The sequence below is a fragment of the Petaurus breviceps genome, unplaced genomic scaffold (assembly GCF_028583685.1).
Source record: "Petaurus breviceps papuanus isolate PSGF00001 unplaced genomic scaffold, PetGlider_PUasm1.0 186, whole genome shotgun sequence".
Taxonomy (NCBI): Eukaryota; Metazoa; Chordata; class Mammalia; order Diprotodontia; family Petauridae; genus Petaurus; species Petaurus breviceps.
This window is the reverse complement of record NW_027185798.1, coordinates 9,029,108-9,053,839: the sequence shown is the minus strand read 5'-3', so window position 1 is coordinate 9,053,839 and position 24,732 is coordinate 9,029,108. Positions and strand designations below refer to the sequence as shown.

Here is a 24,732-nt window from a genome sequence, read left to right as displayed (position 1 = left end):
GAGGAGGAGGAGAAGAAGAAGAAGAAAGGCCTCTGCTAATGGGGAATTTGTTACCTCTCATGCCGGGGGCAGTCTCTGTGTGCAGGGGCATGAGCACTAACTTTGTAGCCAAAAGTCCTTGATTCAAATCCCAAATCAGATGCTTATTACCTATGCAGCCTCAGGCAAACTACATCACCCTTCTGGGCCTCAGTTTCCCCCTCAGATAGTCTCTGAAGGCCCAGCGTTCAAGGGAGGCCACACTCCACCTATGGATGGATGGCTCTCATTATTAGAAAGTCTGACTCGGCAGAAACTGGCCTCTCTGAGACTCCCACCCAGCCCTCCTGGGCCCTCCCTCTAGAGCCAAGAAAAAGAGACCTTGCGCCACCCCTCCTTCCAGCAATCTTCCTGGAACCTGACCCTGAGGCCCTTCTCCATCCTGCTGCAGTTGAGAGATGGCAGCAAAAGGAAGGGCCTGTATCCCACAAGAAGGTCACCCTAAGGAGGGCCTTGGGGAGGAGCCCAGGGTCATGAAAGTCACTCCCCAGTGCAAGAATCTGTAGCGAGTCCCCATGGCCAACCCTAGCAAGACTTCTCAAAGTCTTAACGGAACACGGAACATTGTGGAAGCGTGTGCCCCGCAGGGTTCCCTGTGCCAGACACTGGCTGTGGATAAGGTGTCGGTCTTGCCTTCAGGGAGGTTACAGTCTGAAAGAGTGACCAGACACCAGACCAGAGGGCCAGAGGGCCCCGGATCACAAGATCAGGATGAGACAGAGCGATGGGATGTCTATGCCTGACACCTCATCTCCCCCTTCTGTGGTTTTCCACACCTGGAAGGTGCTCTCTCCTCATGCGGCCTCTCCTTCAAGATCAGGTACCACCTTCTACGGGGAGCTGCCATTGTTCAAGGGTAGGTAGGGTCTAAACCCACACAGTAAACGCCTGGTGAGAAAATGCCCACTCCTCACACGGATCAGCACAGTCTCTGCCATTTCTAGTCTTAGAGAGATGTCTGGGGCACTGAGAAAGACAGTGACTGGCCCAAGGTCACACAGCCAGGATGTGTCAGGACTGGACTTGAACCCAGATCTTTCTGACTCCCCCATGCTACTTCTCATATTTTATCTATATATATACTTTAAATTCAATTCAACAAGCATGCATTAATCACCTACTGTATTCCAGGTATTGGGTTAGGTATACAGGACACACAGACAAAAAGCTTTTTGACCTTAAGGAGCTTACACATTGTGCCTAGCACAGAGCCTGGAACACAGCAGGTGCTCCATAAATGTTTGTGGAAGCATTTACAAAGTATTGAAATATATTAATTATGAACTGAATGAAGTGGCTTGCTTATTCTCATGAAGTAAAGAAAGGTCTGAGGCATTGCCCCCTAGCTCCAAGGTCCCAGGTTCTAGGCACTCCACCAAACTCCCTGACTAGGCTGTGAGCTCTGAGAGGGGAAGGACACGAGTGTTTATTTTATCTTTTGGTCCGTGCTCTGCATACAGCAAGCACTTAATAAATGCATATTTATCAAAGCCATCGATTCAATTAGGCAAGTACTAAGCACTGTCTAGGTATTGTGCACTACACTAAGAGTGGCAGACAAAAGCCAGTGTCCACCCTCAAGAAAAGTCAGCCAGAGCACCAGGCCTGGAATGAGGAAGTCTCAACTTCTTGAGTTCAAATCTGACCTTAGACATTTACTAGCTGTGTGACCCTGGCCAAGTCACTTCACCCTGTTTGCCTCATTTTGCAAAATGAGCTGGAGAAGGAAATGGCAAGCTGCTCCAATGTCTTTGCTGAGAAAACCCCAAATGGAGTCACAAAGAGTTGGACAGGACTGAACAACCGTGCTGCCCTCAAGAAGCTTTCATTCTAATTGCTGGTGAAGTTGATGGGAGGAAATCAAACCAGCCCCTGGGCCCTGTGCAAGCTCTCCCATGCCAAGAACTGGGCCCTGAATCAACGCATTTTCACCGGAATTAGTCATTGTTGGTGACTTGGCCTCAGCCCACAAGCCACCAGACAGGACGGAAACTGTTGGTGGTCAAGGAATTCTTGTCATCACTGCCATCACCATGGTCAGAGCAAGGTCACCCTGCCTCGACCTTCTCCCACTGGAGGCCTCTGTAGCCGGCTCCTCCCTGACACCCCACTTGAGGAGAGTGCCAAGGCTGGTCACGTACTCACTCGTCTCCCGGCTGCTCTCCTGACTCTCTGGTCCCCTCTCTCCCACAGCATCTTTCGGTGGGTTGTCTTTCCCCTCAGAATAGAAGCTCCCTGCGGGGAGGAATTCCTAGAACTGGGCAGAGTGCCCAGCACACAGAAGCTTGCTGACTTCAACAAGCATTCCATCATGAGACCTGAGTTCAAATCTGGTTTCAGAACACTGACTAGCTGGGTGACCCTGGGCAAGTCACTTCACCCTATTTGCCTCAGTTTCCTCAACTGTAAAATGGGGAAAATAATAGTACCTATCTGCCAGGTTTATTGTGAGGATTAAATGAGATAATATGTTCATTAAAAGTACTTTCTGAAATACCTGGTATATAGTAGGTGCCTAATAAATGCTTGTTCCCTTCCCTTTCCCCTCCTCTCCTCCTACCCTAGAGAGGCTTGAGTGAGCTCACATTTATTCACTTTACATAGTCACTTATGGGTCCCCATAACAATCCTTCGAGATGGGGCTTAATCCCCATTCTACAGATGAGGAAACTTGAGGGTCAGAAAGGTTAGGGGGTCAGCCAGCTAGGTAAGTGTCCAAGGTGGAATCAGAGGAGAAGGTAAGGGTCAAGAAGGAAAAGGAAACAAGAGAGAATGGGCAGCAAGGACACACCAGATGTCCAGAGTGGGCTCCGTGCCCAGGAAGGCCCTGAAGCACACCTGGCCTCTGCTCACATCAGTCTGTCGCTCCCTTGGAGGTAAGAGCCCTTGCCAGCTAGCTGCTTCCTGGGCCAGCCGGGCTCCACACTGGGCCATTGGAGGGCTGATGCAACAGCGATATTTGTCAGGGCTGAACACCCCCAGGGTCCCTGTAGGGGGGAACACCGAGGCCTATCTTTCCATTGCTTCCTTTTGCTGACCTGGCTGTCCAGTATCATCTCTCCCGGCCATCAGGGATGGGGGCTGGGGGCAGGGGCAGGAAGTATCCAGGCCTCTCCCTCCCTCTATCTGGCCATGGCCTCCCAAGTCATCTTCTTACCAAGCCAGCCGGCCCAAATCTCCTTCCCAGCTCTGAGGGGTCCCCAGGAAACCAGGGAGACACGAAGGCTTGCGTGCTTTTGTGTGGGAGGAAGCCACCCACAGCCAGGGAAGTTGGGAGCCATCCCTCCTGGCTGGGTCTGCTCGTCAAGCCCCATTACTCTCAGCTGTTTTCCTAATGAGGTCAGTCCTGGGGCCAGAGGCAGCAGGACAGGAAGTTGCTGGAGGAGGGAGACACCGGACGCTGAGGGAGACATTTACCCTGGGGGGACGGACTTAGTCCAAACCAGGCAGCTCAAAAGTGAGGGCATCACCGCCCCCCCCCCCCAGGTGGTATCCACAGAAGAAGAAAATGGTCCCTGCTCTCCGGGAGCCTCCAGCCTGGCTTAGGAAACAAAAACCAAGGAGGCAGACGCCATGTAACTGTCTGTTTGGCCGGCTGCTTTCCTTCCTGCTGAGGGTAGACCACAGCAACATCACTACTGGGGTCAAGTGTGTCCGGCCGTGGCTGATCAGACCACTATGGCCTGGGAGTGCTATGCCACGGGCTGGCCGGCCACAAACAGGCCACACCTCTGAATTGGCTCATCTCACATTTCTTTTGAGCTACAGGATTCTGCTCTGCTCTGATGGGGGCACATCATCCATCTGAAAGGGGAAGGTCCTAGTCCGACACATGCTGCAGTGACCCTGGGCAAGTCACTGTCCTCCAAGGCTCCATTTTTCCCTTTATCCTCATTTCTTACTTAGTTTTAATCACTGAATGGGCATGGCCTCAGACAAACTGAGACCTGGGAAAGACCTTAGCTTGAAAGGGCCAAGGTTCCCCACTGCACCCTGGGCCATTGTCAGTTGTCTGGTCACTGGACCCAGAGGGCTCCGAAGGAGAAGGTGAGGCTGGTGACCTTATGCAGCCCTGCCTCACTTAAACCCAATCCATTCCCAAGTCATGGCGTCCATCACCTCCCGGATGTCATGGTCCTCTTCAAGAACAAAGGACAAACAACAATCTTCATTTATCAAATGAGATTATGAAATAGCTAAACAAATGATGTCCATTATCATGAAATATTCATATGGCCTAAGAAGGAACGACTGACCCAAAGAGAGAAGAGCGGATGTTCAATGTTCTCTGCAGAGGCAGGGAACTATGGGTGTGGAATCTCAAATACACTCCAGCTCCGCTGATCTGCATCTCCTTTCACTGAACTGCCTGTTCTTCCTCTTTCTTTCTTTTTTTTTTTTTTTGGAGGGCAATTGAGGTTAAGTGACTTGCCCAAAGTCACACGGCTAGTAAGTGTGTCAAGTGTCTGAGGCCAGATTTGAACTTGGGTCCTCCTGACTCTAGGGCCGGTGCTCTATTCACTTCACCACCTAGCCGCCCCCTATTTCTTTTTTTATTCTGTTACAAGGGATGGTTCAGTGGTTGGGGAGATGGAAAGACTGTATTTGGAAAGGAAGGTGATGTAAAAATGGAGGGCATGGACACGGATATTTTTAACCGGGCTGAGAAGGCAAGAAGGTGAGAAGGAGCAGACCCCAGAGCCTGGGCAAGGCCCATCTGCTGGCCTGTCCTTAACAAGGAGAGGCCCTTCCCAGGCCCCCAGCACCTAAGGCCTTCCCCTTCCAGATCATTTCCATCCACTCTTGTGTGTTCCTAGATATTTATCCTTGTCATTAGAATGTGAGCAGCTTGAGGGCAGGCACTATAGGATTGGGGGAGAGGGGAGGCTGCATTTCTTTGAGTCCTCAGTTCTTAGCACAGGGCCCAGCATAGAGTAAATATTTGATAAATGCTTGTTGACTGACTGACTGAGGTCAGAGTCCAAGCCCCAGCTGGGTGCTTGCCAAGAGGAAGTTAACACATTAGAAAGAGCTCAGAAGCGTTTTGGGCTTGCCATGGAAATTCTCCCAGAAGCCCATTTTCAGAGAGAGGCAAGTGCTGAGAGCAGAGGCCTATAAGCTCCCCCTGCCCTTCACCTCACCCCTGCCCCTTGGGAGGGGCAGACTGGGTTCTGCCTTCTGGGTTCCCGACTCTCTAGTTGGGGTGACTGGCTTTACGGCAGTTTTTAGGTGGGAGGAAAGGCCCAGGAACTCGAAGGCCAGGAGGTCCTGGCAGCTGCAGCCTCTGTGGCCTTAATCCTGAAAGGAAGAGGGTTTTCTGTGGCCACAGCTGGGGGCCCAAGACATGATTCACCATCAATGGAACACTGTTGGGGCATAAATCAGGCAGGGCTTCACTGATGCTGGCACCATTTCCCCCCTGTTTTCTTCTCTTTTCAGCACCATTGTTTAAGTGGGGGTGGGGAACAGGCCTAGGAAACTGCAAGTCTGTAAGCCCCATATTATGGTCATTTTGTCCAGAGCTGAGATCTCACCCGTGTAGGGAGCTCCTGGTGAGGAAAATCCCCCAGAGCAAAACAGACCAGAACTTGCCCCAGGATTTTCCTAGAAGCCTGAGAAGTGAGGGTCACACAGCTGGGAGTTGGCAGGGGCAGGATTCAAACCCAGGCCCCCCAGACTCCACGGCTAATGCTCTGTCCGCCATGCCATGCCTCTCATCACCTCCGGGTGCCCTGACTTCATTCACTTTTCTCCACCTCCTCCTTCCTCTTGGCTCTTCTCGATAAGGCTGGTCCCCCTTGTTCAGCTTCCCTCCATCTCTCTAATTGGGCTCTCTCCCAATCCACTGGCTCCTGCCCCGCTGTCTGCAAACACTCTCAGGTCTCCCTGCCCTCAGAAGCCCTCCCCGGGGCAGATGGCTCCCTCTCCGAAGTCTCCAGTGGCCTCTCCCCTGCCATGGCCCAATGGCCTTCTCTCAATCCCCACCTTTCTTGGCTTCTCTGGAGCCTTTCTCTGATGCTGCTGACCAGCCCTCTCCTCTTTTCTCTCTATACACACTCTCTGGAGTGACCTCAGCAGCTGCCGTGGGTTCAGCGATCGCTTGGACACAGATGACTCCTCTGGGGGTGTGTTACTGCATGGCTGTAAGGGCCTGGCCAGCTCCCAGATTCTGTGATTCGCTGATGCCCACACATCGTATATCCAGGCTCAGGCTCTCTCCTGAGCTTCGGTCCTGCATCACCAGGATGAACGAACGGGAAAATGCATTGCTTAAGCTCTTACTGTGTACAAAGCTCTATGCTCAGTGTTGGGGTACAAAACAAGGATCTCCCGAGGGTCCCTAATGGGAATGTTTTCTCCCCCAGAATTCTTATGGAGGAGACAACATAGTTGGAAGGTTTCAGTTTAAAATTAGGCATTTTAAACCAAACGTGTTGGAGGCATTTCAAACTCAACATGTCCAAAGCTGAGCTTGTTATCCTTTCCCCCTAAACCCACTCCTCTTTCCAAATATCCCCGTTTCTGTCCTGGGTACTAGGGGCGGCTGGGTGGCCCAATGGATGGAGCACCAGACCTTGAGTCAGGAAGCTCTGAGTGCAAATCTGACCTCAGACACATACTGGCTGTGTGACCCTGGACAAGTCACTTCACCCTGTTTGCCTTAGTTTCCTTATCTGTAAAATGCGCTAGAGAAGGAAATGGCAAACTGTTCCAGTATCTCTGCCAAGAAAATCCCAAACGGGGACACAGAGACAGACATGACTGAAATGGTTCAACGACAAAGCCCAGGGTCCAGGGTGCTCAGAGCTCCATAGAGTTTGAAGGATTTAGAGCCAGAAGGGACCTGGGAGGTCATCCAATTCAAGCCCCTCCCCCTGAGGATGCTCAGAGGGAGGCAGAAAAGTCACACGGGGGAGAAGCTCAGAAATGGGGGAGAGCAGGAGGGAGGAGGAGTGAACCAGCAAGGTTGACCTCCAGCTCTACTGGTTTCCTTGTGAGGTGAGCCTTTAGCAAGCAGACCATCTAATCCAATGCCCCATTTTACAGATATGGAAACTGAGGCCCAGGGAGGGGCAAAGTCTTGTCCAGGGTCACACAGATAAAAAGTCAAGATTGAAAGGCCAGTACTGTGATGCAGCTCCTGCATGCCACTAAGCCGTTTACACTCTGCATCCTGAGGGGTCCCATAAGGGTTAGGGATGGTTGACCCCCCACCTCGTTCTCACTGCTGTACCCCTCGAAGAATAAGGGAGGTGAAGCCTGATTGGGTGAAGGGCTCTGGTCAGCCTGGCAAGCAGCCCAGGGAGAGACTGCTAGGCCAGTCTGCCTCCTAAGGGGCTGCTCAGATGGGCTAGGCAAGGCCGCTTCAGGGTCAAACAAGTTGGCAGGATGGCCAGCAGACGCGTGATTGCGATTTTCATCTCATTTTCCATTCTACAGATGAGACAGGCCTTGTCCCAAAGCTGGGGCAGCCGAGGACGTCACAGCAGCTGCTGCTGAGTAGCTAGTGACCCCTACTCACTCGCATCCCTCCTATTAAAAAGAACAGGGGCTCCGGATTTCTTAAAAAATAGGCCTTTATCAATATCTTCTATATTCTTGATTTTTTTAAAAAGGGTGATGGCTTTTCTTTACCCCAACCACTAAAACTGGTGAGGAGATTTGGCTGATGGAGTGGAGGGAGAGAGAGACAGAGAGAAAAACAGAGAGACACGGCCTTGGAACAAGGATGGCCTGGGCCACCTCTGGCACCCGCCACCAGTGTCTCCCTGGCTAAGTCACTCACCTCTTGGTACGAGTCACTGTGTCCCACAGGGACCTACACTGCCTGCCTCCAAGGCTTGGCTCAGGCTGTTTCTGATGCCTGGAATGGACATTCTGCTTTCAGCGCTGGAGGCCTTGGAGCCCCCGCTAACAGCCTGGCCTCGGACCTGTGCTTCTCCTCCCTTCTGAGCTGAGCATTTGGGATTGTTAGCATAATCATAGCTAACATCTGTATAGCACTTTAAGGTTTATAAGAATGTGTGTGTATATATGTGTGTATACACGTACACACATGTATGTACATATGTGTACACGCACATACAAAGCCTATTATAGAAATAGTCCGTGCATGTGTACATGCATGTAGGTAAATAAACGTGTGTTGTTATGTATGTATATGTGTGTGCACACACGCACACACACGCACACACACATGAACACAAAGCAGCTAGGCAGCATAGTAGACAGAGTGCCAGGCCTGGAGTCAGGAAGACCTGAGCTCAAATCTGGCCTCAGACACTAGCTGTGTGACCCTGGGCAAGTCACTTCACCCTGTTTGCCTCAGTTTCCCCATTTGTCAAATGAGCTGGAGAAGATGATGGCAAACCACTCCAGTATCTTTGCCAAGAAAACCTCAAAAGGGGTCATCAAGAGTCAGACACGACTGAAAAATGATTAAAGAAGAAAAATAGTATATATGCATATTTTATATATTACATATATACATGTCTAATGTATATATATGCATATTATATACAAATGTATCATAATATATACATACTGTGTTGTGTGCATACAGTATATGTGTACATGCATATGTGTATATTATAGAAAATGTATGCATGTTATATATTATGTGTGTTGTTTATATGTTGCATATATTATATACACACATATTAGTAAATAAATCTAGGTCTATTATCTAATATATATCATGTATCTCTAATATATACATGTAGATACACACATTTACATGTGCATTCATATATACACACATATACATATATCTTTGTCCTCATAATAACCCTGTGCTGCCATAACAAGAAGAGCCATTATTATAATTAGATTAGATCATTTACAGATGTGGAAACTGAGGCTTCAAACAGTTAAGTGACTTACTCAGGGTCACCCAGCCAGTAAGGATCTAAGGTAGAATTCAAACTCAGGATTCCCTCACTCAGGACCAGCCCTCTAGCCAATACACCACTAAGTTACCTGCATGCGTTCCCTTCTACAGCCCATGAAATCCATGGGAGCAAACATGGTGTTTCAGCTGATCTTCCTGCTTCCCCCCAGGACAATGCTCTCTGAGTAACAGGGGACCTGTCCATGTTTATTGAAGTTGGCCTTGAGGATGACTAATGCAGTGACGACAGATTTAGGCTCAAAAAAAGGAAAAACTCCCTAAGCATTAGAGCCGTTGGTGCTTTTATTTGTGGTACCAAAGAATGGAAAGCAAAGCGAATACCCTCGTTGGGCGACCCCAATGTGATGGAGTGGGACTGAGCTGTAAGAAATGATGAGGACAAAGAGCCCAGAGCATCATGGGAAGAGCGATGCAGAGTAGAATGAGCAGACCCAGGAACACCAGGCTCCTACAATAACCCAACTGGAAAGACCCAAATAAAGTCAAACGAACATGGGTAATTCTAATGCAAAGCTCAGCACTGAAGAAGAAATGAGAAAATGTTCCCTCCTCCCTTATTTGCAGAGGTTGGGAACTATGGATGCAAAACACTGGTGATGTCAGATCTGGCTGATATTTTGGGTAGTTTAAATTGTTTTTCCCCTCTTTTAAAAAAAATATTTATTACATATGATGGCCCTCGGGGTCAGCAAAAAGGGAGGGATATATTCCAAAATTAAGGTATATTTTTTAAAAATCTATATAATTTAATTAATAATTACATCTAGGTATTAGTTTACTAGGGCAAGTAGTAGCACAGAGAATAGAGCTCCAGGCCTGGAGTCAGGAGGACCCGAGTTCAAATCCGACATCCAACACTTACTAGCTGTGTGACCCTAGACAAGTTACTTAACCCTGTTTACCTCAGTTTCCTCTTCTAGAAAATGAGCTGGAGAAGGAAATGGCAAACCACTCTAGTATCTTTGCCAAGAAAACCCCAAATGGAGTCACAGAGAGTTGGACCTGATTGAAATAACTAAAAACATTTATTTATTTGTTTGTTTGCTTAAAGGATTATAGCTGTCCAACCCTATAACACTCTGCTTGCTGAGAGAGTGAGCTCCCTGTCACTGGAAGTGTTCAAGAGAGCCTAAATGATCACTGTCTGGTTGGTCAGTGATAGCATTCTTGCACCAGGTGGGAGCTTGGATTACACAATTTTCCCTTTCAGCTCTAAGATTCTATGAATTTACCATGATATTAATTCATAGAGGAGAGAGAAGGAAAGAAAATAGATTTTAGTTGATTAAAAAACCTAGAAATTTAAATTTAAAAATTAGTCTATAAACCAGGACTCACAGATACCAGGGAGAGAAGAGATCCTGCGGTCTTGGACCCAGGACTGGAAGGAACCTCAGAGGCCATCTGGTCCAACCTTCTCATCTGACAGATGAGGAAACTGAGGGCAGGGAGTTGGTAAATGATAGAATTATAGACCTGGAGGGACCTCAGAAGTCATCCCCTAGCTCAATAGCCTACTTTTACAAATGAAGACATGAAGTGACTTTTCCAAAGTCACTTACTTACCTATAGTAAATGGCAAAGGTAGGATTTGAATTCTGAGCTCTGTCTCCTATCAGGACCTTGGGGAGATGGAGGAAAGAACATGAGGGAACCAGGCCCAGAATATTGGTGGGAGTGGGGAGAATCATATGAAAAATGGTCAAGACAAACACCACGGATTTTGAGTAGACAGAACTGGCTGCCCCAAAGCCCTCTCTTTCCAGATGCCAAGAACTGGTATCTCAGCCACTCTAGGGGAAGTTGCAATGGTTATGCCCAGGCAGGCCAGTGTGCCCGGGCAACACTCCCCCTTCCTCCACCCCATGAGTCACTGCAAGATGGGGTACAAAGAGGCTGTTCAGAGAGAATGTGGGCAAGGCCCATGAGCCGCCAGTGAAAGGCAGGGGGCCCTTGGCTAGGGAGAACAGGTTTCAAATGTCTCCTTCATTAAAAGTCTCCTCACACCACATGGGGTGTCTACACAGCCCCAGGGTGGCCCCCAGCCCTAGGATTCTAAAGCCAGCCTTGAATGAGCAGTGCTTGGATGACGCATTTCCATGAGTAAGGCTGATCTCGGTCCTGTACCCCTCACATGCCCCAGGCCAAGCCTGTGCTGCCTCAGTTTCTCCTCTGGAGCCCTCGAGGCATAACCACCCCGCCAACACTCCACTATTCTCCCTAATGAAGCTTTGTAGAGGGGCACTAACCCAAAAGAGCGGATGAACAGATGATCACATTTCTATTTCATGGGCCTCTGAGGCCCAGCTCACATCCTGCGTTCTCCAGGAAGTCTTCCTGAATCATCCCAGTCAGAAATTCTCTCTCCTTATTTTAGGAACTGAAGTTGTTGTTCAGTCATGTCCAACTCTCCGTGGCCCCATTTGGGGTTTTCTTGGCAGAGATCCTGGAGTGGTTTGCTATTTCTTTCTCCATCCCATTTAACAGATTAGGAAACTGAAGCAGATAGAGTTAGGTGACTTGCTCAGGGTCACACTCTGGAGGGCTTTGCCATTTCCTTCTTCAGCTCATTTGACAGATGAGGAAACTGAGGCACACAGGGTGAAGTGACTTGCCCAGGATCACACAGCTAGTAAGTGTCTAAGGTCAGATTTAAACTCAGGTCTTCCTGACTCTAGGCCTGGCACTGTGCTACCCAGCTGTCCCATTTTACACATAATAGGGGTCCCATACATGTCCACTGAATGAATTTAGTGGGGATAGTTCACAAGGCACCCTCCACATTCCTCCTCAACACAAGAGTGACACTCTTCCCTGTCCCTACTGCAGTTATCTGCAAGAGAGCCTGAGTGTGAGAGACAGTTTGTGGCCAGGAGGACACAGGAGCAGAGCTAGCCGGACCACCCAGGGCTGGAATCCCTGACCTTAATCTCCTGCATGCATCATCGCCCTGACCCACAGACCTAATCTGTCCCGGGTTCCGGCTGCAAGCTGGCAAAAGCAATGGGCAGGAAGGCGGGAGCCCTGGCATCCCCCTCAGTTCTGCAGTGGGACAAACGTTTTTTGTGTTTGTTTTTGAACACTGGAATTCTGTCTTCCCTTTTGAAAAAGAGTCCGGGGGGAAAAGAACGGAAATAAAGAAAGAGAGAGTCCTGCGTCTATTCTAGGCTACAGCTGAAAGTGGAGAATGAGATTTCCAGGGACTGAAGGCCTGGCACTGAGGGGGCTGTTCAGGGCTCAAGAGGAAGCTGGTAAGTTGTTTGGGCCCCAAATGTATGCCATGTTAATAAAAACAACCTGGGATAGGCACTGAAAACAAAACAAAACAAAAAACCTGACTTTTGGTCTAGAAGGGAAACGTTTCATTAACCTTTTTAAGCATCTCTGAAAACCCGAGTTTAATGATAACCCCTGCCCCTGTAGATATAAAGGGGTAGGAGAAAGAAGAAGGGAGCCCAGGGAGGAGAAGCCCCAGGGAGGGAACAGAGGGCCTTCTTCATTTTCCCATCACCATTCACTTTTCTTATTGGGCCCATGGGAAAGGAAGATTTCCCAAGGAGGCCGTTTGGAGTGGAGGCCCTGGAAAGAATCCAACTTCTCAATCAAAGGGTCTGAGTTCAAATTCCAGTGTGGATCCATGAGAACTCCTGTAAATCAGTTCTTTATTCTTCTCCCCTGTAGAAGGGCTGTGAGAGTATTGGACTAGATGGCCTCAGAAATCCCTTCTAGCTCCAGATCCAGGATCCAATCATTCCCAGCTGCAAGACCCTGGATAAGTCATTAATAAAATGAAGGGGTTGCACCAGATGGCCCCAGAGGGCCCTTGTAATTCTACAGCTCTGATCCTCTGAGGCTGGAGACAATCGACCAATAAGGAGGCCCCCACGAATTAGGAGGGAGAGGCCTGAGGCCTATCAGGCCAGAGGGTAGATCCCATATTTGTCAAAATGGAAATAACATTGGTACAATGCTCCGTGAAGACACTGGTGCTCCCAAAGGAACTCCATGAAATGGTAGATACTTCCTCATTAAAGTTCTGTGCTTTGGGCTTGGCAGCTTCTTCATCTGCAGGGCTACCTTAAACTCGCCAACGTACCAGCCAACCAACAAGTATCGACTAAGCATCTCCTGTACCAGGCACCAGGCAAGGTGCTGGGGATGAAAGACCTGTATTTATATTCCCTGCCCGACTCCATCCCCCATCCTCCATTACAGGTCTTTATATTTTCTGTATTCAGGGCAGCCAGGGGTGCCATAGTGCACAGAGCGCCAGGCCTGGAGTCAGGAAGACTCATCTTCCTGAGTTCAAATCTGGCCTCAGACACTTGCTAGCTGTGTGACCTTGAGCAAGTCACTTCACCCTGTTTGCCTCAGTTTCCTCATCTGCCGAATGAACCTGGAGAGGAAATGGAAAACCACTCCAGGATCTCTGCCAAAAAAACCCCAACTGGGGTCACAGAGTCAGACACAAGTAAAAACCATTTGGACATATCTGGATAAATAGCTCTCCTCATCATCTCCGGCCAACCTTTGCTTCTTCCCACCTCCAGGTCTTTGCTCACACTCTTTCCCCTATGCAGAATGCTCCCCCTACCCTCTCTGCTAAAACCTGGCCTTTCCTTCCTTGGACACCCAGCTCACGATCTACCTCCCAAAACGCCACCCAAGGGGTCTCTTCTCCGTTCTCTTCCTACCCTGACTCCCACGCCTAGCATCCTAACACCATCAGTTTCCAGGGAAAGTTGGGGTGGGGGTTGGGGGAAGATCTACTTAGCCTGTTACTCCACCTATTAGGCAACTGGATAACCTGAGGCTGCCAGAGTTGAGTCAGAAAGACCCGAGTTCAAATTCTGGCTCAGATATAGACTAGCTGTGTGACCCTGGGTAAGTCACTTAACCTCTGGCTGCCTCAGCTTCCTCATCTGTCACATAAGGATAACAATAGCACCTGCTTCCTAGGGCTGTTGTAAAGATTGAGTGACACAGAATATGTACAGTGCCTTGTAACCCTTGAAGCATCGTTTAGACGTTAGCATTTGTCATTTTTATCCAGAGCATGGCTGAGAACCTGAATGGGACAAGAAGAAACGTGACGAAGTTCAATCCCTTTGCGCAGAGGAGGCCTGTGATCAGAACCAGCCCTGTTCTGGTGGGTCCAGGAGAGGTAAATGCCTGCTCACACACAACCTCTCTCCCTCCCGACTCCACATCTTCCCATAATTCCTTTGTGGGAATCTACCCCATGTGCTGGGCCCTCCTCTCGTGACACGGCACAGGGAACCAGTGGAGAAAGGGGGCTGTACCTGGGTTTGCCCAGCACCTCTCCCTTCCAGTGCACGACTGACCCCCCTCAGGGCCTCAGGGCAGACAGAAAGAACACTATCTCTGACATCAGAGGACCTGCGTTCAAACCTCACCTTTGAGACCACCTACGGAACCTTGGACGAGTCCTATAAGCCTATGACCTTTCTGGGCCTCAGCTTCCCTGCCTGTAAAGTGAGGAGGTTGGATTAGATAGCTTTCCAACTCAAAATCTACGTTTTTAGGAATAAATTTACTCTTCTCCTCAGCACCAGTTTAGCAAGCCTACTCTTTGGCTTTTTCTCTGCTCTCAGGGAATGTATAATCTAGTTCAAGGGTGAGGACCTATACCCTTGAGGCCACATGTGGCCCTCTAGGTCCTCAAGTGTTACCTGTTGGCCGAATCCAAACTTCTCAAAGGGCCACACTTGAGGACCTAGAGGACCACATGTGTCCTGGACGTGGCAGGTTCCCCACCCCTGATCTAGTTACAAGCAGGTTGGAGGGGGTTTATTTTTTATTTTTTACTTTTTGAATCAATGATCCTTTTAGGGGATCAGTCCTGAATACAGAACTGGTGTCACCAAGGTACCACATGTGGCATAATTTTATTTTATTTTATTGCTTTTTTGAAGGGGAGTAGGCAGGGCAATTAGGGTTAAGTGACCTGCCCGAGGTCACACAGCTAGTAAGTGTTAAGTGTCTGAGGTCGGATTTGAACTCAGGTCCTCCTGAGTCCAGGGCCAGTGCTTTATTCACTGTGCCACATAGCCGCCCCATGTGGCATAATTTTAAAAGGATTATAAGACAGAATTTGACAAATATCCAACAAATACCCAATAAAAATACTGTATACCAACAGCAGATCATTTTAATGTCAGGAGACTCAGAGATCAGTGAGTACAGCCCTTCATTTTACAGATGAGAAACTAAGGCCCAGAAGAAAGCATTTTATCCAGGGTCACATAGGTAATAAGTAGTAGAACCAAGGTTTGATCTCAGGACTCTTTTCCCTAAATCTTTTTTTCTCTATACAGACAGGAAGCTCCATAGAAATTCAGAGAAGGGAGGAATGTCATTGGCCTGGGGTAGTCAGGGATGACAGCATGGAGGACGTGAGATTTAGCTTAGCCTTGAAAAATGGGTAGAGAGAGATAAAAAGATAGAGACAGAGAGATAGAGAGAGATAGAGACAGAGACAGAGAAGAGGGACAGAGATAGAGACAGAGAGAGGGAGAGAGACAGAGACAGAAAGAGAAGAGACAGAGAGAAGAGAGAAAGAGAGACAGAGAGAGCAACTACATAAGTGGAAGGCATTCCAAGTGCTTGTCCCAAAGGCTCTGAGGTTACAAGAACGGTACATTTCGGGGAAATGAGGATCATAAGACCCAGACCGAGTTGGGAGAGCCCTCAGAGGTCATTGATTCCAAATCCTTCATTTTACAGATAAAGAAACTGAGGCCCAGAAAAGCTAAAAAAAGTGCTTTCACTGTCATGCAGACAGCAGGAGGCAGAGCCGGGACCCAGAGCCAGGTCCTTTGACTGTAGGGTGAGGGCTCCTCTCACTGGGCCACACTCCCTTGGGAAGAGAAGGTCAGGTTGTGTTAGGGACCATTGGATCAGGCTGGAAAGGTGCAGTAGAGTCAGACTGTAGAGAGCCTTGAATGCCAGGCTTAAGAACTTTACCCTTGAGGGCATAGGAGCCACTGAACAGCAGAGCAGCACACCCAAAGTGAAATTTGAGGAAAAATTCATGTGGTGGCCATGCGCAGGGAGCACTGCCCGCCACCAGAATTCTGTGGCACCTCCAGCAGAGTTGGGCACACAGCAGTCAATAGAGGCTTGTTGAATGAACAAAACAGCAAATTCCCATTCCTGGGGGCAGATACACAATGGGTGAATGTTACCCAAGAAGCACTGGGCAGGAGGCCAAAGTCTCACCCAGCCAAAATTCCAAACTAGAAAGAGTCAAACTGCAGCCTCTCTTCACCCCTGAGCACCCTTCACTTCCTCTACTCAGCCCCCCAGAGGTCCCTGGCCTCTGTCTCCTCTCTCTCAGTCTCTGTCTCTTTCTCTCTCTATCTGTCTCTTTCTCCCCCCATCTCCTCTCTCTTCTCTCTGTCTCTCAAACCAGCCAGTCCTCCAGAGGAGAAAGGAAAGGCTCATGGGAGCAGCAGTCTAGAACGGGAAGACACCTCAGGGGCCAACTAGTCCAACCCCTTCATTTTACAGAGAAGGAAACTGAGGCCCAGTGAGGTGCCATGACTTCAGCTCACAGCTTTAGAGCTGGTAGGGAGCCAACCCTGCTTTCACAGGTGAGAGGACATGAAGTGACTTGCCCAGAGTCACACTGATAACAAGAACTAGAGGTAGCTTTTGAACTCAGATCCTTTGACTCTCGCTGTACACTGCTTCCCCCTCTCTATCTCAGAGTTTAAGGGCAGGGGAAAGAAATGTAATTCTTTCTTTTCCCAGCTTTGTCCATGAGCCCCCCTCCCCCCATACAGAGAGGGAAGTGGGAGGGAGATGGGATTATAAAGAAATGCTAGTGGGCTCTAGGTTCCAGAGGAGTGGTCTCTTTGATATCTGCTCCCTAGCCCCCAGATTTACCCCCACCTTCACTCTCTCCTTCCTGGGCAGCCCTGGACAGCTCTAGTCAAAGCATCACCCCCTAACACTTCACAGAAGTCTAGGTTAGGTGGTTTAGGGACAGCCGCTATACTCAAGGCTGAGCCCTACAGGGATCACTGATAACTCAAAGTTAAAAAAAAAAAAAAACATCCATTTCTACCACCCCTTTCCACCATGGTGCAAACCCTAAGCTCGGTGGCAATGTTTTTCATTGAATCACATTTAGCACTTGGAGGAAACTGAGGCACAAAGGGACTCGGAGGAAGGAATCTATGGTATAGAATCAGGCTCACGTTGCCAATTCGCTTTTTTCTCACTGGCTCACCATCCTTTCGGGAAAACCCAAAACACCCTAGGCCTGGTTGGAAAGACTCACCAATGAATCCTCCCTCCCACAAGTGTGCTCAGGACTCCTTCTGTGCACCCACCCAGCAACCAGGGAGGAACTCAGAGTCCCAAGGCCCTGACCACTCCTGCCCCACCAGCCTGCTGTTGGCAAACATCTCTTTCCCAGGATCCAGGCCCCCACCCCCTGCAAGGGTAGTAAATTCTGCTGTCTCATGGTATCCTGGAGCCCACAGGGACCATCCACCCAGCTAGAGCTGCAGGCATCTGGGGGGGGGGAAGGGGGCAGGAAGAGGGGGCCAACCCACCAGCCCCATTCGGGACCACGTTGAACAAGGAGCAAAAAGTCTCTCCACAAGCCAGAGAACTCGGTCTGACCCCAGCCTCTCCCTCCCTTCCTGGTCCCCAGGAAAGGATGCTGAAATGTCTATGTGCCCAGGCTCGCCCTGCTCTGAGGGCATCAGCTACCCTCATCCTGCTCCTGGAGTTTGTATGGGGGGAAGGGGAAGCAGCGTTGGCTGCAAACCCCACAGACCCATTTAACAAAGAGCTGTCCTCGGCGTGGGCAGGCTCCCAGCCCCTGGCAGAACCAAAGGGGGCATCTGGCATACCCGAACGGCTCCTGCACACACCCACCCAGGCCAGTGTGGTCTTTTTCCTTCCCGGTCACCCCCCCCCCCCAGCCCCCTGACACGCTTACAGATCCAGCTCAAGGACAATGCTTTCCCCCCACCCGCTACCAAAATGCCCAGCCTCCGCTGAGCCCCTCCGGAGCCCCACTGGCGTCTCCCCCGGGCCATCCCTCCCCGCCATCCCCTCCTTTGTTGCCAGCAGGGGCTGGGGTTTCCACGCTGCGGGCAGCCCCGGCCCCGATCCTGCCCCCGGCCCGGCTGCCCGCCTACCTCCTTCCTGCCTGCGTTGGTCCTCCGCATCCAGATGGCAAGGCGACCGGGCTGGGGCGGGGGCGGGGGCTGGGGCCGAGGCTGGGCGCTGTCCTCCCTCCTTGCCCGCCTGCCCGCCTGGCCGGCCGGCCTCTCCAAGCGCTAGCCTCCCCGCCTCCCTGCCCCTCCCTCCCTGGGGTTCTGGGGGTGGGGGGTGGGGGGTGGGGGGGAGGAAGAGGACGGGGTCAGGCAGGGTGAGGAGGGGCAGGAGGAGGAGGAGGAGGAGGAGGAGGAGGAGGAGGAGGATGCCGCAGCAGCCCCAGCACCGAGAGCAGGTTGGCCAGCCCCGGAGTCAGCGCTGCGCTGCCCTGGGAGATGGCTAGGGTGGGAGGCAGCCAGAGGCAGGCAGCAGAAGCTGGCGGCTGGGCAGGAGGCTGGGCGGGCAGCAGAGGGGCCCGCCCCCCCCCCCCCCCCGCCCCGGCTCCGCTCCGGCCCCTCCTCCCCGCCCAGCCCAGGGCCGACTGGCCGCCCGGAGCCTGGGGATGCGCGGCGGGCGCGCGGGCGGGCGCAGGGAGGCTGCCCTGCGCTGCCCTGCCCGGCCAGGCCCAGGCCGCTGGGGCTCTGCAGGCTCCGGCCAGATCCTCGGCCAGCTGCGGCTGCAGCGGCTGCTCCCGCCTGAAACAAAAGGGGAAGGAGCCGACGGAGGGGAGGGAGGGGCAGTCCAGCTGTTTGCATGAAGCTTTCTCATGGTTCCCAGGTCGCCGAGCAGCCCGAAAACCACCCGGGAGGGCGGAAATGGACGCTTGCACTGTTGTTGGCCAGGGGTCTCCCCCGTCCAATGTAAGCTCCTTGAGGGCAGCACCTGTGTTTTTTACCTTCCTTTGTATCTCCAGCGTTTAGCACAGGACCTGGCATATAGTAGGCACTTAATAAATGCAGGAATGCTGTGACTAGCATTTATATTGTACCATATATACAATGTAGGTACTGTACCAGTGTATATCTACTATATGTGTATGTCTGTAGGTATTATGTATTTATGTGTGTGACTCTAACCTTAACCCTAATTCCCACTCTATATCTATATTTATCTATGAAGGTTGTGTATGGCAAGTCACTTAATCTCGCTGAGTCATATAAAATTCCCCAGAGCTTATCTACTGAATTATAGACCAGTGTCTATTTGTATTGGAGGGAGTTCCCACATTGGGAACTCCAGGCAATGATGAATTCAAAGATCCTTCCTGTGTTCATGAACACCTATGAATAGCCAGTGGCACAGTAGACAGAGAGCTGGCATGGGCATTAGAAAGATTTAGGGTCATCTTGCTTCTGACACATAATGGCAACATGACTTTGGGCAAGTCACTTAACTTTAGGTCAGTGGTGTCAAACTCAAATAGAAAGGGAGGCCACTAAACTGCATGAGGATCCATGTGGTTGGGTATTGGTTCAGAAAATCACATATTAATGTTTTCTATGTCCTACTGTATTTTTATTTATTTTGCTAAATATTTCGCAATGACGTTTTGATCTGGTTTAGACCAAAGTATCAGAGACCAATGCTATCCTGGCCTGGTCTACTTCATGCAATGCTTTAAAATGATAAGTTGCTGAGATAGGGCTGACCATGGGTGGAGGGAATTTCCTCCCCTAGGACTTTCCTGCAGGCACACACTCCTAGGTCCAGTCCTTGTCCCTGTGCCTCCCCACAAGAACCTGCATCCATGGAGATGCCCCATTCTACCTTGAGTCCTGCTGTGGTACCTGGTTGTGACCCAGAGGTCTCCAAAGGTCACTGTGGCTTCTTGAGGGTGAGACCAGCAGAACATAGCTCTGATGGGTCCAGCCGTGAAAGCCATTCTATCTGTCATCCAAAGACCAACCACATAGTCCAGAGAGATTCTTCTGACCTGGTCAGAAAATGATGCGTTGTTTTGAGTTACAGCGGATTACCAAAACCTATTCTTCTAAGGGACAGAAAAGTCACAATCTGGGTTGACAGGGTAGTTTCCAGTAAAAGGAAACCTGGTGGGGAACCTGTGGCCCTGAGGCCACATGTGGTCCTCTGGTCCTCAAGTGCTGGCCTTTGAATCCAAACTTCACAGAATAAATCCTCTTAATATAAAAAGTTGTTCTGTAAAACTTGGATTCAATCCAAAGACTGCATTTGAGGACCTAGAAGGGCGGAATTAGACTAGTAATCTTGATCCTCCAAAGGCAGGCCGCTGACCACGTGGATATTCCAGTATCTGTGATTATCTAGAAGCCAATCACCAGGACTTATTATTCCACTTTCATATTGTACAGTTATGCCTGACTTATATATGCAGGAAGGTGTATTTCTAGGGGTAGCTGGGTGGTTCAGGGGATAGAGCACCAGGCCTGGAGTCAGGATAGACATGAGTTCAAAATTGGCCTTAGACACTTCCTAGTTGTGTGACCCTGGGCAAGTCACTTCACTCTGCCTTAGTTTCCTCATCTGTAAAATGAACTGGAGAAGAAAATGGCAAACCACTCCAGTAACTGCCAAGAAAACCCCAAATGGAGTCACAATGAGTCAGACATGACTGAACAATGGAACAGCAACACGATGTGCATGGGAGGGGAAGGGGAGGTTGTGGATGGGGTTAAGGGGACTATAGCTCTACATGGGAAACGTTTTATCTTCTCCCACTTCCTTTTTGGGACTGGAAAGGACCTCACAGACCACTTAACAATCAAGTACAAGGCCCTCCAAAGGGGAAACTGAGGCAGAGAGAGGAAATGACTTGTCCAGCACCACACAGCTAGAAATGTCTGAGGCAGGATTCACACTCCCGTCTTCCAAGCCCCAAGTACAGGCCCTTTATCAGCTACTCTATTTTATCTGATTCTAGTTTTCATTTTTAAAAAACATTTTATTTTTCACTTATGGAATAAAGCAAGCATTTCCATAACATAGTATAACAAAAAAGATGATTGCACATGAAACTACAAATCTACTGGGCACAACTTGCCTTTTCTTTCACATAGACAACAAAATTATCCTGTATATTTCTCTTTTTTTCTTCCCTATCCCCTTTCATTTTGGTTTTTTGTCATTTCCTAGTTTGCCCTGCCCCCCCTGCTCCAATTCACCTCTCCCTTGTAACAATAAAAAAAAAAAGTGAAAAACTCACCTAAAATCAGTTACAGCTGTAGTCTTGTGAGCTCGATTTGGAGTCAGAAGTTCTGGGTTCAAGTCCTCCCTTTCTTCCTTTTATGAAGTGTGTAAACTTGGGCAAACCATTCTGAGGAGCTGCGGGGTAGTAGAAAAGGCAGTGGCTTTGGAGCTAGAGATCCCAGGCTCTCCTACATACAATGCCACTTTGAGCAAGTCATTTAACCAACCTGGATTTAATATCCTTCCACATCTGTAAAAGGGGTTAGACTAGGTGATGTTTAAAGTCCTTTCCAGATCTAGGTCTGTGGTCCTTGAGCCTGTGAAGCTGTTTCTTCAACTGTTAACAAACAAAAAGGGGCAGCAAGGGACCTGGGGAGGCACCTTATTATGTTGAAACCTTAGAGGTTATTACAAGGATTAACTGAAGGAACCGGGTGGAAAAGATATGTTTACTGGGTGACTGTCAGTGGTTATCACCGTGGCTCAACCCTCTGGCACCACAAGGAAGGGCAGAAATTTCTCCTCCCTTCCTTTTCTTCACCCATCACCCTCCTCTCTTCTACTCCTGCCCCCAGGGCTTATCCTGTTCTTCCTGGGCCTGCCTCAGCCCAGCATTAATCCTTCTCTCCTATGACTCAGATTGTTAAAGGTTCAAAGTGTGGCTACATTGTAATCAGAGCCTCTATCCAGGAAAGTCTTCAAGACGCACGGGTAAGATTCTCTAATGATGAAATGTATATATCTAATATATCTAAATATTTGTGTGTATGGATATATATGTGTGTGAGTTTATATTATATATATATATATATATATGTAGAGAGAGAGAGACAGAGAGACAGAGACAGAGACAAAGACAGAGACAGAGAGGAGGAGGGACAGAGAAGGGCAGAGACACAGAAACAGAGAGAGACAGGGAGGAGAGAGAGAAAGACAGAGACACCAAGACAGAAAGAGAAACAGAGTGTCACTGATTCTAGGAGGATGTTTTATAACAATTATTCTTATCCTGTGACCTTAGTAAATGTCGTTTCCTAAAAGTTAGTTGAGTCTGGCTAACTAATTGGTATCAACAGATAATCATGGCAGGGGGAAATACCCCAGTGGGGGCTCAGAAGCTATTGGTGAGAGAAATACCAGTCTTCAGCTCTTCGGAGCTGGGCTTAGATCCCCTGAAGGAAGATGCAGCAGCCATGTTCTGGTGACCCAGTGTGCCAGTTTAAATGTGGGTTGGGAGAATAGTTTCCGATGCTGAACCATTTGGTTTGAGCAGAGACTTTGGTGGGAGAATTTCCTTCTCTGAATCGTTAGCAGTTGCGGCTAAAGCGCCATAGATGTGGTTCCCAGGCCACATTTCCACAGCAGTTGATTCCTGATATGCTGACTGTGGGTCAGGACTGGGACTCTGCCAGGTACTGTTACTGTAAGCCCATGGATGGTGGTTGGTGAACAGCTGATGTTGGCAGCATTGAGGAAGGTGGACCCTTCCTTCACAATGATCATTCTCCTCAATAATGGCAGTGGAGCCTGGACTGGAAGCAGGGCCAGAGGTCTGGGGACCACTGCTATTCCCAATGCTCTTGTATTCAGCACCTTTGGCAATCTCCATCATGGTCTGAGGGGAGGCATTAATCGAGGTTTAACTTGCATGGCATGAGCTGCCTTCCCAGCTCTCTCCCCAGATGCCCAAAGGTGGATTTGTAGAATGGAAGGGATTGCCTCTCCCTCTTCCCCCATTCAAATGGGAGTTCTCATTTCTTGCCTAGCAATGCACCTTGCCCAAATGCCAGAGAACAATACCAGAGATTTAGAGCTGGAAGGATGCCTAGTTCAATGCCCTCATTCTTGAGGTGAGGAAGCTGGGGCCCAGAGAGGTGAAAGGACATACAGGTAGTCAGTGGCAAGGCCAGGTGTGGCTCCTTAGTACCTTTAAAATCAAGTCCAAATTACTGATTGGCTTTTTTTTTGAGGCAGTTGGGGTTGTGACTTGCCCAGGGGCACACAGCTAGTAAGTGTTTGAGATCAGTTATGAACTCAGGTCCTCCTGACTCCAGGGCCAGTGCTCTATCTACTCTGCCACCTAGTTGCCCTTTCTGATTGGCATTTAAAGCTCTTCACAGCCTGCCTCCAACCTATCTTTTCAGGTCTATTTATACATGTAATGAGGACTGTCCCATGCATGTAGCATGGCAGTGTCATTGTGTTACTAAAAGGGAAGCAGAGCTGATATTTCTGGTCTCTTCTCCCCTCACCTTATGGGCGACTTTAATTCTTGCCAGGAATGGAGGCAGGGGGTCGAGACCAGAGGCTGCTCTGTTTTCCTCAGAGGGAGGGGAAACTGGGATAGAATCATATCCAGCTGCTCCCTTTGTTGTTAGAATGGGTGATGTGATTTTCAGGTTCAAGCTAACTTCTGACTAATGTTTAAAAATTGGGGAAAGCAGGAGGACCCTGATTTACATCTAAGCATTGACGCCTTTTCCTACCAAATATCAGCTCCATGATGAACACTCCTAGTAGGTAGCCAAGAAACCCATTTATCCAAATTATTGCAAAACAAAAATCAGAGAAAATGCACATGGGAAAATATGTTCCATACAATACAGAATGAAGGAGCTTTCTCATTGGAAACAGGCTAATTCAGCTCAACCAAAAGAGAGACTTAGATCTCACTCAAGCAGAAATGCCTAGTGTCTAGTAGTAAGGGGGTGATATGGGCATGAGGGAGACTACCGGCTCCTTGTTTGGCTTCTCCCCAGAGTCTTTTCCTTCAGCAAGCTGAAGTGGGGCTGGCATCGTCCACCTTCTCTCTTGAAGCTTAAGGTCAGCAGTGCCTGAGGCCTGAAGAATTCTAAAAAGACTCGAGCTGGAAGAGAGTGAGCCTCTCCTCTTTCCAAGTCTAGACCATTCCATCCAGGCACTCACACAGGTGCTGGGCACTGATATCCACCGGGGAGAAGAGCCCTACACCAGTGGACTTTGGGACTTGGGTTACCTCATCATTCCCCTTTCCAAGCTCTACCATCCAAAAAAATCAGCCTTCCTCCAGCTCCTGACACAACATCCTTCCCCATGCCTGGAATGCTCTATTCGCCCTCCAAAAGTCTTTAAGCAAAGCTCATTGAGAGTAGGAAGTGTTTCATTCTCTGTGCTTATATTCTCAGTGCCTAGTACAAGTGTTTAATAAATGCTTGCTAATTGATTGATTATAGTGGGAATTCCTTTTGGATATGGGTTGGACCAGGTGACCACTAAGATTCCTTCTGACTCTTAAAAATTCCATGACTCTGTGATTCTTAGAATCTGTAACTTCCTTAAATTAGGCTGAGCTCTGACATGAGACCTCTCCCGATTGTTTCCAGCTGCTAGCATGTTCCACTGGAATTACCATAGACAGGTAGGTAGGTGGATAGATAGATAGATAGATAGATAGATAGATAGATAGATAGATAGATAGATAGATAGATAGATAGATAGAT

At 49.3% G+C, this 24,732-nt stretch overlaps 1 protein-coding gene across 1 annotated transcript in view; it reads right to left on the bottom strand.

Annotated features, from left to right (window-relative positions):
- The window catches only part of CLIP2 (CAP-Gly domain containing linker protein 2), a 124,346-nt gene extending 106,039 nt beyond the window's left edge, over positions 1-18,307 (bottom strand). Inside the window, exon 1 of the mRNA XM_069089148.1 lies at positions 18,130-18,307. The gene's annotated coding sequence lies outside the window, so the exon portion shown is untranslated. The remainder of the gene's footprint in view (positions 1-18,129) is intronic.
- Positions 18,308-24,732: the final 6,425 nt, after the last annotated feature.